Here is a 14,549-nt window from a genome sequence, read left to right as displayed (position 1 = left end):
AGCTCCCACCTGAAGCATCAGAGGCAGCTAGAGCCTGGACAAGCTACATCAGTGCTTCTGTTGAAACACAAATCACTCAGGTGCCTCTTATGTGTATACAGAAAATCTGTGTGTACCAGCCACATCTGGGTTTGCAGAGGGATTTTCCTCAAAATTATACTGGTGAGGATGGTTGAATATCATCTACCTACCTTGTTATGATAACTAAGAGCATAAATGCTCTTTTGTTAGAAAACACAAATCAGTAGTAAAGCACTTGACCAGTCAGCTGTCTCTTTGATGTATAACAGTGTGCTATAGATCTGCAAATTGTTACAGGGAGCTGGCAAGCTTTATGTGGCTCCTTTGTGGCTGAACATCTATTGAATGGTCAAATGCAGTAAAAGAGGCTAGGCACAGTAATCTAAATGATGCTTTTCACTCCATGTTCATGTAATAAGTTCACTATTTGCACAGGCTACAGGTATACAGAAGAGAGAAAGATGAGTGATGCACAACAGCAGGGACATCATGGCATAGCAGATGTTCAATGTTCCCAGCATCCAAATGAATGACCTGGTGGTCTTTCACTAGGAGCTGAGGCCATGTACTAGGGCAGATCTGCTGACCTACCAACATCGACCTTTTTAAAAAATAACAACTCTGCTCTAAAATTCATTATCTACTTTTGCTCTAAAGCTGTAAAATTCCTATGAATTTGTTTCACAAAAGCTTATATTTCAATATGTCTTAAATATTTTACTAAAAGTATTATTCTTTTATTATCATTTAATCCAATGTAGTATGAACATGACATTTGACAGCCTGTGACTGAAAATTCCAGCTGCCTTTCTGGATTACTAGCATAAAGTTTTTCAGCTGTATATAGCAAGCCAGTAGGGTCAGCAAAAAAAAAAAAAAAAAGCAGCCTGAATTTTCTATGCAGATCAGTGAAGCTGCTGCTGGATTGTTATTCCTCCCCTTAGTGGGAATCTGAAGAGACCAAATGAGTTGAATTATCTTCTCTTCACTAGTGGACTCGTTTCTCAGAGTAAGGGTCCAGGGAGTACATGAAAAGCATTGGGTACACTTTGAAGTCTTTGGAGCTTCATGATAGTCAAGAATGCAGGCATGAGGGTCCAGTGAGAAGGCCATCATGGTTCCCATGTTATGCTAGTCCTTACATAAACCTCCTTCCCATGGAAAGCCATTTTTTAAGTGGTCAGGCTGTGGCAGGAGGGGAGTTGTGTTTGGCAGCTTCTTTGGAATTCAGTGATGAGAAGTAAGCCAACTGTGTATCCCAGAGAATGAAACTTCTGCCTCTGACCAGCTGGTGCACATACAGGGACCTGAAGTCTTCTACCATCGAGGCTGTGACATAGCAGAGTGCTCACAGTTTACATGTGGCAAGCCAGTGAAAACATGGGTGTGAGGAAACCAGAAGTGGTAGCTCAGCCATAGGGTGTAGAAGCAGATTCTCAGCACTAATGTGGGTCAGTGATAGCTCCAGGCTTCAAAGTGCCCAGGGTATGGTGTGGGACTGCTTTAAGCTGTGTGAACCCAGAGCAAAGAAATGGTTTCTATTGCAAAGTTTTACTAACATGTAACTTAATCTGAGCAATCTCATCTAAGTGATATACATTTTAATGTCAATAACTCAGACTAGAAAAATCTGAATAATATTGAAGGTGCAAAGATTATTTCATGTAAGTAAGTAATTTATTCTGAGAAGATGGAATAGTATCCATTAGGAAACATACTTTGGGCTCATGGCAATCTGATGTGGCTGAGACATCCTACACGAGTTTTGTGGAATTTGTTCTTTACAGAGTTTTCTCTTAATTATACTAGTTATCATTGGAGTATGCAAAACACTGTCCAAATAGTTATAAGCCTTTAGAATTTTGAGTTAGAAAAGTCACAGCTTGTGATGAAGACTGAAAAGCATCAGATGAGGAAATAAAACTCTTCCTCCCAGAACTGAATAGCTTTTTTTTTCCTGAAAAACAGCCAGTAAAGCCACCCTAAATGGCTCTAAAATTATACTGAGGAACACAACTGCAATGTACTAAAAAGGTTGTCACACATGAAAAATCATTCTTCTCAAAAAAGGCCAGCTTCTGTTCAGTCACGATGAATGGCTCAGCTAAAACACAACAAAAGGCGTAGAAGTCCAGCTCTCTTTCCTCGGGCAGCACTTTCACAGAAAACAAATTGCTTGTTTCCTGGGGAAAGCCAGGCAAAACATAAAACTGAGGCAAGGAGTAGATAGACACAGTGCAGGAGCACTGGGTAGGGCAGGAAAGAAGACTTCAGCCACAAAATCCAGCTGTTATTAGACAGGAGCAAGGCAGCCCTCTGAGCATGATCCTGTGTAATAAGGCATGGAGCTGCAGGGAACCTGGCACAGTGAGGCACAACTTTACAGTTTTGAACAGCAAAATAAACCTAGCCACTCAAAGTCATTTGTTTTCCTTCTCTCCCAACTCTCACTTTGCATTTGTAAATGTGTCCATGGGGGTGAAATATCCTTCCTTCTGAGCATCCATCCACACAGGCACTTTGCTTCCTAGCAGGACCATCTCTGTGCCATGCACCATCATCTCCAGCCTTCCCATGAACAAAAGGAGGAAGGGAGAGGGGAAGAAAAATGTGACTTGCATCATGGTCACTTCTCAAAGCTTTGTCATGCTCAGCTAGGCTGGGCTGAGCTGGTGGCTCTGCTGTACTGTGGCAAGTAAAGGGTGTCAGAGGCAACAGCAGAGATGGGGAGAGCTGGTGTCAAGGGCAGCAATGGGGGACAGAGTAGGCTGGTCTGGTAACTAGAGATTAACAGAAGCAAGCTGTATCTTTTTTGTTTAGATAGCAGTTAGGCCTTTTTTTACCCAGCCACAGGGACAGATGAGCTGCCTACAGGCTCTACTGACATGGGAATGAGCAGTGAGTCCTGGGGACACAGATCAGGCATGAGTGCGCCCTGAGATGCAGAATAAGATCAACCCAGCAAGACCTGCATAAAGCACTGACCCGGAAGCCTCCATAAACCCAGAACAGGAAAGGATTTAAGCCACTTTATCCCACCTGACTTCTGGGCTGAATCTGCCTAACTTAGAGCAATTCAAATATTTCCTTTGTCTGTGTATACCAGTGCCAGTACTGGGCATTTGACTCTTCCTGTACTATTTCCTGCTCAAATAGCTTTTCCCATCTCAGCTTTTCCCACTCTTCCTGAAGTAAAACACCTCAATAACAGACAGTTAATTACAGCAGGCACTTGAAGGCTAAGGATGAATTGAGGATGGCAGAAGTGGCCATGGGAATTTAGGGGAGTGATACTAATGGAAACATCTGAATCGCAAGCAGGGATGTGCTACCACAGACTTACAGGGAGAGGTGATCTGGTCCAGATCCCAGCTCCAAAACCAGGCAGATGATACTCAGCCCCTCTTGGCAGGTGTTCATCTGAGTGCTCCATAATGGGCTTGTTGATGGAGATCCTGCAGACTGCCTCTAAAGCCCTGTCCTTGTGGTGAGAAGCATTCACTGCAGTGACTTGCTGCTCCACATTATCCCAACCTAGCTTTTAGCTTAGGCCTGCCTTTGAATAAAGTATTCTTAAGCTTTACCTTTTCCTTTTGTAAAAGTGGAAACAAATAAATATTCTCCTCCTTAATAAGTGTGCTTGTATGAAGATGAGCTTCATGTCCTTCAGACTGCTCTCCCAGTTTTCACTCATTTCTGCCCCCTGAGCCAAAGCAGGAGGTGTGATAAAAAAACAACAACCCAAAAGCAAGCAGCAAGCACAGCTCCTTACTGAATGCCCTCTTTAAACCTTTATTGTGCCAGGAAGAGCAATTTTTCCAAGTCCCTGGTAAAGCAAAGTAATATTGTAATAAGGCACTGCTATGACTCATTGCATCAATCAGTAATCATTTCTCTGGTATCTGGGCTGCTTGATGGATTTATCTGTTGTCTCTCGTCTAATGTTTAGTCTGTGAGAAATATGGAAGAGAAACCGTCTTCTGTGTGCTGATGGGAGGCATCAATCTCTGAGAGTGCTAATTGCTGCCCTAATGTAAAATAATAGACAACAACAATTGCTACATTACAAGTGAATATTGAGAATGATGGCAAATCACACTGATCCCTCTGGTAGCGATCGTTGTAGCAAAATTGGGTAATTACCATCTACTGTTGAATGAAGCAGGAAAAGCTGCGTCCTGCAACTACTTATGTTGGGGTGCTCTCCAGTTTATCTGTGAAGTCAGGCTTGCCAGCTGCTGAAATGCAATTTGGGAGATAACTGGAACAGTTCTTCTCAATGGATGTAAAGCAATGAAGGCTCTGATGAGAGACAAAGGGAGAAGGATTAGGTCACCTCGTATGTTCCAAAATAAACAAAAGGAAAAATAAATCTTTAAGAAGGACTTAAAGAAGGAAGGTGGGAGAAAAGTAGAGATAAAGAAAAATACTGTGAGATACTGTGGAAAAGCATAGCGCTCTATTTGAATGTGTGTCACTGGGCATGGAAATGAAAGGAGATGCTGCTATTCCATTTTCTGTGCACTGAATGTTTAAAGTGCAGATGAATCCCTTTGCCTATGGTGGGGGCTGCTCCAAAGTCACTGCTGTCCTCTGTTTCAGTGCAGAGGAAGAAAAGCACCGGAGCAAGTGGCTTCCTCCTATTTGCTGACTAACAACTTGTAAAAGAAATATTTATCTTTTTTTGTTTGTTTGTTTTTGTGTTTTGGGTTTTTTTTTTTTTTTTTTGCATTATTCTCCTACAAGCAGTGAAAGCAGTCTAGCCTGGAAGAGACAAGTAATTTGTTCTGTCAGCTGCTAAATGTCCTGGGCACTCAGTGCAACCCTGCAGAAACATCCCAGCAGCCAGGAGGTAGCAGGGCAGCTCTGTGCCCCAGGAAGGCTGGACAACAAGGTAGGTTCTCATCTGTGTTGCAGCACAAGCATACACACCCAGCTTTCTCCTGCCCCTGTTTGGTTTATATCCATCACTAACAAACCTTAAAACATGTCATCAATAGTCAGATCAGAGGATTGCGCCCAGAAGTGCATTTGGAATGGCTCAGAGCACAGCTTTTCTTGTTCATCTCTATTTTGAGAGCCAGAAATCAGTGGGGTCACAGCTTAGTTTCTGCCTGGGGCTCCTGGAATATTTCTCTCCAAACATTGCATACTGTAATGCACAGTACATATGCCATGTTTCTTTATGAAAATCTCTGCCTTTTGCATAATTACATGCAAATGGGGTCACTGTACCACAGACCTTAATCTAGCATTAAACCCCTCAAATATCACTTGCACTAGAATATCCTATGTGTTATTCTCATTCCACTGTGAATTTATCCCAAAGCTAATACCCATTTGTGTGTTTTTTTCTAAATGTGCAATAGCCTAAGCACACACTTTGATCCATTAACCTCATACTGATGGAGACAGCACAGAACTCACAGGGCTAAATTCTAACCTAAGTTCAACTTGTGGACTTCAGTGCAGCTGAATGCATATAGTTGGGCTCTAATTTTGACTCACACATGAGAAACAGTAGGGCTGTGTAACACGTACTTGTGACTATGCAGGAATTACACATATGAAAAATTACATTACAGAAAACCTATCCATCAAGAAAATGACAGCCTAAGGAAATTGTAACTTTCAGTCTTTCTCCTCCATTGGCAACATTAATTGTTTTGAAAACATCAAGTCTGACCACTCACTACATTGGCTCCCTATAGAGCTTCTCTTCAGATTCATGTTCCCATTAAATGGCCTAAAACATTTGCAGAGGCAAGGAATGTATTGAAAGTATTGAATTAGCTTGGCATGAAGGATCCATCTGTAACAAGAAATAATGTCTTTTGTCTGAGAGCTTTCCAGGAAGAAGAGTCAATGCTCTGGCCTTTTCATCTGACAGGGTTTCTAATCCACTTTCATTAGTAAAATAAGATATATATATATATTTTAATTAAAACAAAACACACAAACAAAGAAAGAAAAGCACAGAGTTTGTAACATTCCAGAAATGTCTATGTACACGAAAAGAAAGTAAAACTGTGAATGACATGCATGTCCTTATATTCTGTGTTGTCAGAAAGCATTCCAGTGAAAGCATCCAGCGACAGTGGAGAGTAGCATATAAGAGCTTGAATGGAAAGAGTAAGAATATTAGCACATGATATACAAAATAAAAGGAAATGGATAATCTTTCAGCTACCAGGTCACTGGGTCAAATCTATCCCTCATGAGCTCCAGAAGTAATGCCTCTTATTTTATTATGTTGGCCCACAGTGTCAGAAGTGGATACTGGTGGTAAGGCAGCAGAGGTTGACCTTTTCCTCCAATATTTATTTCATTACATTTTCTTGCTGTGTGACAGATGGCAACAGAAGGGCAAGTTGACAGAATGGTGTCTGACATGGAAGTATATATAGACTAAAGGTATGTCACCAATTTCCTTCATGAAGAAAGAATGGCACCATTGACATTCCTTGACTCTTGATGAATGTTTATGGAGACCAAACAGTGGATATGAGCACAGTGAGGCAGTGGGTGGTGTGTTTCAACAGTGACAATAGTGACTGAAGGGCAAGCCCATTCTAGATGACCATGCACAGGTGTAACAGCACAAAATCAAGAGCTCACCTGCACAAATCAGCTAATGGTGGAGACAATGTTGAAAAACAGCATTTTGTGGCTGAGAAATCAATCTCTATCAAATAGTGTCACTGTGCTCTTTGCATCTGTTGTAGTTTCCATGGAAATAGGAGGTATTACTTCCAGAATTACCTACGTAATAACAGATCTGCATGCAGCTTTTTGGTTTATCAGTTCCTCTACTTGGAAGAAATCAGCAATCAAATTTGACTCAACTAGAGACCAACAATCTTGAAATGAACTAAGACAACATCTAAGGTTACATTGTACTGCACAGAGCTGAATGCTCTCTAGTATTCTGGGACGCAAGAGGAGTTTACAGGGTCATGAAGAAAACTTTCCTTGTGAATGTTCACTGCTGGATTCTCAGCTCCGTCCTCCAAGTCCTCTGCAGTTCACCATTACCCAATGAGAAAAAGCAAGCTGTGCAGTGCAGGAAGTCCAAGTGTTAAATGCAGGTCGTTGTATGAAGTCTTGGCGAGATGGCAGTAAAAATTTCAGCTGGTACCAAAGTTAAATTTCACAGTAAGGCTTCATTTTATACTGCCCCCTTCTACAGACCGCAGACCCAAAACAAGATCATGCTGCAGCCTTGGTCGGAGCAGCAGCAGGATTGCTTGGCCATTTCTACAACTAAACTCTGTTCAAGTATCTACAATCTGGAATACTGCTGTAATATTAAGATTAATCAATTCATCTTCCCACTGACAGTGATCTTTTGTGTACAGTGCTTTATGATGCAAAATTTTAGCAGCACGTGTTAGATACATACATAGCCTTACAACAGTTTCTTTGGCACAGAATTTCATCTATCTATCCACATATTTTAAATGTGGTTAGTAATTCGTTTTTGAGTCCATTTATATCAATACTTTATTATGGATTTTAAGGAGGGGTATAAAACATTTCTGTCATTCTCAACTTTAAATTTACCCGGTGTGATTAAACATTACCTATGGGAGGATAGGTGTGATGGAAAAAATGGAGGTTTGCCAGACAAATATTGCTTGAAGAAGGTTTAATTTTGCAAGTGAAGAAATTCACGCAGTGCAGGGTAAAGTCTTGAAAGCTTGAACCTGTCCCCTCTTACACAGTCCACAAGCTGCCCCAGACCTCCAGTTAGCTTTGCGGTCAGCCAGTCTGGAGATTTACAAGCACTGTAGTGATGGTGATTAGAAACCACAAGGTCGAAAGTCCAGCCTCACAAGGAGGTCTGAAGATATGGTGCCTACACTCTGGGGTTCACAATGCATTGAGGTGTCCCACAAGAAATGCTGGATCCTTTCAGCCACTTTTAAAAAATCTATCTGTAGATGAAGGAGTTAAATGCTATATTTCACCTCCACCGCGACTCATATTGCAAGGCTTGTCTAATTCATGTTTATGTGCAGTCTGATTCCTCTGCTAAGTGCATTTACTCTCCCACCCAATTTGGCATGCAGTGAACAGTGCACAAAATAGATTTAATTGATTTGTACAGGTATTAAAACAGATTATCATCTACGCAGATTTGGAGCACAGTCACTGTGTGTTAGCCAAATAGATGATGCAAATAATAATTGTATGAAACAGAGGGTTTCAGAGAGCTGGGTATTAGTAGATCGTGTTAGACAGCAAAAGAATTTCACATTTACCCAGCAGACAACAAAGGAGGTCCAAACATATTGTGAGATGAACTGAATATCCAGGAATGGATGATATAGAATGTCAGTGTGGATATTAAGAATAACATTTTTATGCAAAGGCACTTGATCTTAGATATTCCTGCAAATAATATGCATGATGAAATGCACCAATTTCCAATGCAGTCCAGAACTTCCCATATAGGCACTGACCACAGATAAAAGCCTCATGTAGGAGGCATAACTGAGCATATGTGTGCAGACCCAGCAAGAAAATTCTGCTCTAAAACTCATATACGCCCAACATCCAACGGACAATACTGACATACTGATATATCACTGATAAATAAGTAAAGCAAATATTACCAAATCGCCACCTTCTGCATGCAGTTAACAAAGGAGAAACATAAAACAGAATCACAGAATCATTAAGGTTGTAAAAGACCAGCAAGATCATCTAGTCCAACCATCAACCCATCACCACTGTGCCTGGTAAACCATGTCCCTCAGTGCCACAAGTTATGTGAGCCATTGTCCTCTCTCTTGGAAAGGTTGTTGTCCCTGATATTTTGGAACACTGTTACATATTCATCCCACCTTGCTCCAGCCTGGCACAAGATGACCATGGGCTCCAGGAACTGCACTGATCTGAGTGCAGCACCAGGACATGCTGGTTGCCTGGGGATGAGGATAAAACCATTGCACGCAGTGATCTTTCCATGCAGCATCCGCAGTGACCGTGCTTTTCTATTAAATGAAATTGTGGAAGGAAAATGAAAAACCTTGCCTGGAGAAAAAAGGAGGCACGCTGTGAAGACGTAGAGTAAAAGACTCCCTTTTGTGTGCAAAAGGGGGAGGGTTGTTTTTCCAAGGGCACAGGACGCTCTTACATGATCAGGGCTGTAGAAACTGAAAAAGAAATTGTACAGCATATTCTTTAATCAAATGCCTATGACAGCTGAATTAAAACATTATTTAATAGAGTTTGCTCTGAGATTTGAAGTTTGTTTCTCTTTGTTCCACAGCCCAAGAGACCACTCTTTCTTTATGTCTCCCTGATGTATGAAATCACTGCAGTGTCCCTTGCACGGCTTCAGGAACAACGAAGGCTGGAAAAATACTCTTCTCAGGTAATAAACTCTTAGCTGGCCCATTTTTTTCCCCTTTTACAATGAATGTGCAGTTGAACAGTCTCCTTATTCAGCAATGATCGCTGTGCAGTTCTGACCAAAACTCTGTTGTTCCAGTTGATTTTGAAAGGTGTCTGTTCAGAACAACGTAAACTCCAACAAAACTCCCTTCTGTGATTTTAAGGCTCTTGCACAATTACAGACATCATAGCTCCCAGGCTTTGATTCAGAAAAATACTTACATGTTGGACTTCAAGGGGATTTTTCAGACACAGTGTAAGTTGCCTATGCATATTATTGCATAGAGGTCTGAAGACAAAGTGCTAGTAATTATTGTTCTCTAAGAGCATGAAAAACAATCAGGAATTATTGGGCTTGGTGTTCAGAGGCTGAATAGTTTAAAATGTTGATTATTCTATGGTATGATAAGAAAACAAAAGCCAAAACAACTAACACTTCCTAGCAAATATCTGAAAAATATTAGAAAGGTTACAGAAGTATGGATTATAGAATTGATTGTGTGCCTACGAAGAATTATTCATCACCCAGCACCTCAAAGGGCATTATAAACCAGGACTGCATTTTACTTTGTGGTTAGAGGAAACATGAAGCTCTTGCTTTCAAAACCCCAGTCCAGCTTCTAGGAGATTTCTCCTTGAACCAAGGTCAGCCACTGCTTTTGCAATGTATCAGCTGATGTATCACATGTAGATCCAGTGTGGTTCTCTCCCATCCCCTGACCTGTTCTTCCCTACCGCATGTTGCTGTCTATACAGTTCCTCCTCAGTTAGTGGAAAAAAGGAAACCAGATCAAATTTCAAAGACTAAAATACTGCCTCTAAATAAAAAGAATAAAAAGAAAATTGATTGCGGTAGGCCCAGATTGTATCCAGAGATATCAGCGGTATTAGTTTTAGAAAGCAGTGAAATAATAAAAAGCCTTGTCAAATAAAATCTTCAAATGAAATTTAAGATTTCCACTGAAAGTGGAAAATAGCACATTATTGTGTACTATTATTATTGTATACTAATACAGTTTTGAAAACAGTGTTATATAACCTTCAGTTGCTTCAGTTTGAACCTATTTATTTATGATACAACTGACCTATTCTTATCTTACAGTCTTTTTATAGACAAACATAGCTTGCTTTCAACAACAGTCCTTGTTCTGTGGGTAGCAGAGAGATTTGTACTTTCATTACAACTAAAGTGCAGGTACAGCTTTGTCAAGACAAAGTAATTGCATCAAACACAGACCTGATAGAGTCTTAATAACAACAGAGCTACATGGTTGAAATGCGTGCTCCTCTCCTCCTGGGAAATCTAAAATTCACAGTGGTACTTCTTCAGGTAAATGTGTCTTAGAGGCTTTTTGGTGTCATTGTTCACTGACGTATTTGCCATCAGCAGAAGAGAATGTCATGGGACAGAATATAAACTTTTTTGGAGAGCAGGCAGCACAAAGCTGGCCTTATTTTGTTTTTCTAAAGTTACTTGGCACTGTGGATCTCTAAATAAATATAAAGTCATTCACAATCAAACGGGCAAGCAAGAAATGACAAGTGTTTTGACAGTGTTCAAAATACTTTGAGGTATTTTTAGCATATTTCTGAGTCGTATTAGCTTAACCTGTAATAGAATATAAATGAGCCCATATGGCAGAGATGTAATTATGCTCCATGTGAGAAATCCCTGTGGTAGATTTGGGGAAAAAAAACTCACCACATGTGCCTTCTGGAGGGCACGATTTACACATGATTACCTACTCATTTGCATCGAGAAGAATATGAAGTAACACAATGCTAACAACACTGTAATGAAAAGGGCAAGCAAAGACTCCAGATCCCTGGGGGTGCTGATCCCTCTGACTGACATCCAGTTAGGAGCAGGGAATTCTTCCCTTTAGGGAGTACATTTTATGAAGCGATCTTTGATTATGTGGGCACAGTAATCACAAGTCTTAATTATTATTACTGTGAGAGAATGGGCTACAAATCTCCGGGGAACGTCTCTGTCACAGATACTTTGCCGGCGAACGCTCTAAATGAGTGTTTTCCCAAGGATCATTTTCATTCCAACCTGATATTTAGCTGAAGTTTCTTTGACTACTAGTCATGAAACATTAAATATAGATTAGAGGCAGAGAGATGTTGAAAGTTAAAATTCACCGGAGGTGCACACCCGTGCACTTGAGAGACAGCCCCAAATGTTGTCCAGATGTTGTAGCAACAAGGCTGAGGGTTCCCAAGCTGCAGCACAGCCACAACAGAAGAGAAAGTGGATGTTTAGCATTCCACCGGCCTTCTGTTTAGTTTGCTTGTAGTGTATTAATTTAGCAGAAAGTCCTAACAGCCTGTTAGCGGTAGATGTTACCAAGTATACACTGCCCTGAAAGAATGAAGAAATTCTTTTATAGCAATAAAGGGAGTAATTCAAAGCATGTAATTGATTTTCCACATTTTCAAACTGTGATAAGACTAAGCTTTAGCAACAGAAACATATGTTTGCAGTTTTGCCAATGTTCCTCAATGAATTAAAAAAAGAGCCTATAACTTATTGGTTAGATTGTTAACATGCATTGGGCATTTCAGTGGCTATTAAAGCACTTGCCAAAACACTATCATCTTCTAAACAGAGGTGGTAGGTACGGCTTTTTTTCATGCCACGGGACACGTTTTCATGATTATCTAAAGTAACAGTTTTTGGAGGAGGAATGCGACAGAAGAACAACTAGGCTTTCTTAATGAGCTATTGTCAGGTTTCTGTGCTGTCCTCCCTTACCTCCTCCAGCCTTTTCACTCTGAAGAGGCGGACTGAGGCACAGCTTGTGCCTTAGTATACTCTCACAGCACTTCAGCCTGCTGCTGAGCAGTGTCTGACAGCCACGCTGCTGTCCCCAGGCTTCACACTGGTCCTCACAGCCCACTCTGGGTCTCTGATGAACCTCCCTGATAACATCCAACTCAGAGTAGAAGCATTTGAGTAATTTCCAAATGTCAAGCAATGCACTGCAGAACAGCAGCAGGAGGCTCAGGTGAACTCCTGCAGCTGTCATTTCAGATAGAGTTTAAGTCCAGAAGGAACATTTAGAATTATTATTGTGGCCTTTTGCCTCAAACAAGCCTCAAAATTGTATCAGGAATACCTGTATCAAATAAAATAATTTGATGGTGTGTAAGAGCTTATTTCTTGGAAAGACAGCCAATCTGAGTTTAAAGGCTCCAAGTAACAGAGCTTCCAGCAAAATCTTTTGATGTTTCTCTCATTCAGCAGTTTTACTGTTAAAAATATGTGCTTGTTTCCATATTAACCATGTCAGAATTCATCACTGCAGTTCAGAACAATATTTGCTTTCTCCTGACACCACAAACAGACAGTGCAGAGTGCTATGGCCAGACTACAGAACCCACCCTCAGGTTTGTCATGTTTCAGCAAGAGGTCACCTTCCTTTTTCGGACATATTGCAACTTCCGTTTTCTTTCTATCATCTTGCATTGTGAAAAATGTAGGATGCCTTATAATTCCTTTACAGGGAGAATAAAAGAAAAAAAAGCTAGGGGACGGCCTCAAAATAATCTTACCTGCCAAGATACACAAGAGAGATACAGAAAAACTGAGTCCTATTCCCACTTTCTTGACCTTGGAGTTGACGTTTCAAACTTGTCCTGTTGGGCGTGCTAAGGCCTGAACTGCAAACTCAGATTCCTTTTGTGTTTCAGTAAATGCTCATGGAAAGCAACTCAGTTGGAGGTGGCAACATTCACTGGGACCCACCAGAGAGCTGAGATAGTTACAGCGGAGAAAGAAGCAGAGGTTCGTGTCATCACATGTCATTTGCTCCAACTCCCATGTCGGAAGACTTGCCAGAGAAGGAAACAGCTTGGAGGGTTGCCTGCTCCCAGTCAGGAGGGTGTTTGCAGTATAGGGGTAAGGAAACCATCTTTTGGCATAGCAAGAAGTTGGCAACACTGACTGAGAATCAAACAGGGCATGGGGGAAAAACCCTCAAAGACTGGAAGTGCAAGTTGGTTCATGTTCATTCCCTCAGGACAGCACAGAGCATCCCCCGCAATGGGTGAATTCGTAGGTTTTAAACCATGTAAGCAGGCTTCAGACAACAGGAAATGGGAATACAAGACCTTTTAAACAAGACTCTCTAGGTTTGAGTTGGCAGATGGTGGGAATAAGTACTGAAGTTTGTCACCACTTCACTGCCGTTTGGTGCCAGGAAGCAGCACCTTGTGTGACTTCCCCCTGGACAAACACAGCAAAGATCAGCATCTGAACGAAGGCAGGTTTCCTGGAGGTCAGAGAAAGGAGAATATAGAGGCCAGGAGTTTCTTCCACCTCTGCAAGTTCTTCTGCAAGCACGGACAGACTTGTTGTTGCTTCTGACACAATGGTGGGTGATGCATTTCATGAGGCAGCTGCACACTTCCAGCACAAAGTAGGGTTTTAAAATCTCTATACATGAAGTATAGAGATTGGCTGAGAGATGTGCTTGCTGCCCCCTTTCCCCACAGGAACTGGTATTTGTAGAGTCACAAGGCTTTTCTTCTACAAAACAATAAAAGTAGAAAGGCAAAATACTGCTGAATTCATTCTGTTGTTTAATCTGACAGCCTGGAAGAAATAGAAAAACAAACAAAATCCCCAACGGTTGCACTAACCTATCCTTCCTCCATACATGCCTCCTCCCTTTCAAAAGCTATGCACAGTGAAAACACAAAAGGAATGCTGCTAACTTCCCTGGGGTTTAGAGAGCTGTTTGCAGTGACCACTGCGGGCAGTGTTGTTTACATGGATATATTAACAGCAGCAAAACCTAACTGCTCAGCTCCAGGTTTTAGCAGCTTATAAGACCTTAGTGAGTAGCTGTGCAGTGTCCAAAGAATACTACGGACTGTGCAAGGTACTGGCATGAGGGTAATGTGAATGGAGGGTGTTCCTCCACAGATATAGCCAAAACCTTGATGATCCCAGCTATTTCTGCTTTCTACTCTCAATTTGCACTTAAGAACTCCAAATAAACAGAGCCTTCGTACAACAAATTTGTTTCTGCCGCTTTCCAGCCCTTCTTTTGTTTGTTTGTTTGTTTTTTTCCCAGTAGTTTGGAATATAGTAATAATAACAATTACAGTAATAA

The 14,549-nt window shown here is 41.2% G+C and overlaps 1 long non-coding RNA gene across 1 annotated transcript; it reads right to left on the bottom strand.

Annotated features, from left to right (window-relative positions):
* Positions 1-3,789: 3,789 nt before the first annotated feature.
* LOC107309046 lies at positions 3,790-14,285 on the bottom strand. Its single transcript, XR_001553051.2, has 3 exons — positions 6,640-14,285; positions 4,165-4,323; positions 3,790-4,049 (listed from the first exon to the last, which is right to left on the bottom strand). It is a non-coding gene; the product is annotated as an uncharacterized LOC107309046 (long non-coding RNA).
* Positions 14,286-14,549: the final 264 nt, after the last annotated feature.

Source organism: Coturnix japonica, chromosome 2 (genome assembly GCF_001577835.2).
Source record: "Coturnix japonica isolate 7356 chromosome 2, Coturnix japonica 2.1, whole genome shotgun sequence".
NCBI classification, from domain to species: domain Eukaryota; kingdom Metazoa; phylum Chordata; class Aves; order Galliformes; family Phasianidae; genus Coturnix; species Coturnix japonica.
The sequence above is the reverse complement of the archived record's forward strand: the minus strand, read 5'-3'. Positions and strand labels throughout refer to the sequence as shown.